This window comes from Helianthus annuus, chromosome 4, assembly GCF_002127325.2.
Source record: "Helianthus annuus cultivar XRQ/B chromosome 4, HanXRQr2.0-SUNRISE, whole genome shotgun sequence".
Taxonomy (NCBI): Eukaryota; Viridiplantae; Streptophyta; class Magnoliopsida; order Asterales; family Asteraceae; genus Helianthus; species Helianthus annuus.
Window position 1 is genome coordinate 153,914,444 of NC_035436.2, and position 2,761 is coordinate 153,917,204.

Below are 2,761 nucleotides of genomic sequence, written 5' to 3' on the forward strand. Positions count from 1 at the left end.
TTTAACACTTCTTATTGGAAATTCTTTATCAGAATATAATTTGTCAGAATCATTCAAAGTGTATGCAACTTCAAATGTTTCATCACTCAAATTAGATTTTGATAGCAAAAACGCTTTACTGTAAACCCTTTTATCTGACGACTTTGAACTGTTGACCGATGAACTTGAACTTTTGACAGACGAACTTGAACACCCAGACTCGGACTTTGACTCAGACTCCTCATCCTTATCTAACACCTGATCGACCACTTTCTTTATTATCACAGACTCATGATCAGTGTCAGACGGCGTGAACGTGATGTCAATATTTTCTGGTAATTCATCAGTTGTTTCAGATTTTAACTTTATATTGACAGCCTTTTTGACTTGCTCCTCATTCGGTTTTCTAGGAGAATATCCTTCCCAGATCGGAGGCGGACATTTGTTATAACTGACACTGTGTTTCTTACCAGTATCCTTCTTCTTCGATTTCTCATCTTGAAATGCTTCCAAACCTGCAACAGTTGGATAAATTTGATCAATCAAATAATCAGAACTAGAATAACTTTGTAATAGCCGTCTAATTCTTTCATTTTCAATCTTTTCTGTCTCCAACTCTTGCTTCCACTTTGCACACTCTTCAATATAGTAATTGATTGCCTTTTGTTTTGGCATCATCACCGTATTCATCATTGTCAACGCATCTTCTCTTTTAGAATTTGTCTTCTGTAGACCGGTCACTGTTCTGTTCAACACATCATATGATTCTTTCACGTAATTGAGATCGAACAGTAACTTTTCTTTCATCTTTTCAAACTCAGCCAACTTCTCATCTTTCTCTTCACACTGCTTACACGACTCCAAACACTTTAAACATGGTTTGATGATTTCAACGATCTTTTCAACTTCGACTACTTTCTCAACTTCAACGACTTTCTCAACAACTTCAACTACTGTCTCAACTTCAACCACTTTTTCAGCTACCACCATCTTCTCTTCCTAAGCTACATTCTCGCATTTTACTTCTTTCTGATTCTTTGCTGCTCGCCTCTCCTTTAACTTCTCAATTCTATCTGCAAAATAAAATTGAAAACTTTAAGGAGATAAATGAGTTTTTGCAATATTGATATGCATTTATTCCTCATCATCATTGTCATCAGTTGAAGATTCATCAAACACTCGTGTTTGTTCTGATCTATCATCTGAAGAACTAGATTTAACATCTTGATTCTTTTCATTATCAGCAAACACTTTCATCCATTCTGTAAACAAATCTGGTTCTTTAACAATTTGTGCAATAAGTGCTACTGTTTTTGAATCAGGTGGAATGTATTTATCCCAGCTGAAACCTGTTGCCACTTTTTCATCATCTTGATCAATGATACCATAATAAGCTTTCTTATTTGCATCTTCTATCATTTTAGCATGAGCAGTTTGTGGTTCTTTTTGTTGATGCGGTTGATGAGTAATTTGTTGATATATGGCCTTTCGATAATAATCATTTTCACCAAATGGATTCTTTGTTCCACTTGCTTCTCGATTAGTGCATTCCCTCTTGAAATGACCTTTCTCCCTGCAACGAAAACAAGTTACTTTAGATTTATCAAAACCCAAAGTAGAAACATGTGCATCCAGAAAATCATTTCTTCCTGTAATCATTTTGAATTTTTCAGCTCTTCTCAAAACACTTGCTAAACACCATTTGATGTCCATCAGCTCCATTTCTTCTGCATCAATCTGATCGTAATCCTCTTTAGTCAGCATAGGATTTCCGATCCTTCCTGCAACCAATCCCTCATAGGATTTTAGCATTGTAGCAAGTAAAGCCATGTGATCTTTAGCAACTTCTTCAGAAAAACTTTGGCCATTCGGAAGATTTAATGCAATGTTGCACTGTATCACATAACCGTTTCCACTTTTTGAGCTTTGAGATTGAAAACTTGAAGTTGAACTCTTCGGATTAACACTTTGATATGAAGAGACTCCACTACTGTTGTTTGGACTTTGATTGATTGTTCCAGATGAGTTTTCAGCACTAAAAGCAGTTTTAATTTTTGGACTTGCTACGACATCTTGAACACTTCCTTTGTAATACATTTTGATGTCTTGTTGACCACTCGGATTGTTCATCCTAGCAATCTTTTGCTGTTCAAGATCTTGTCCTTCAATTTTCTCAATGAATTGAGAAATTGTCAAACCATCATATTCTCCTGTATTCTTTAATATCATCAAAAATGTACCGCACTCTTTCTGTGGTAGAGCATCAGCCAATTTGTCAACCCATTCTTCTCGTTCTTTGTTTATATCTAACAAAGTCATTGAACGAACTAAGTGACAATATCTCTCAATCAGTTTCTTTGTACCCTCACCCTGTAAACTCGTAAATAGATCAAACTCTTTCTTTAATAATGTCTTCTTATTCCTGATCATTTTCTCACTTCCTTCAAACTTAACACGCAGTGCATCCCAAATTGAACGTGAAGTGTTATCATGTTGAAGCAAGATAAAAATGTCTTCCTTCACAGCTTGCTGTAACAGACTGATCATCATCTTTTCTGCTTTGTACATGTCTCGTTCTTTGTCTGACAATTCAGAAATTGCTTTGGTAACACCCAAATCAGTACGTGGTCTAACATATTTCTTCTCAATACATTCCCAAGATCTCAAATGATTCGCTTGAACCCAGTTTTCGAATCTATCCTTCCAACCATAATACTCCTCAATACCCATTAGCTTCGGGGGTTTTTGCAAAGTTCCAGTTTCATTCTCCATGTTCATGTTT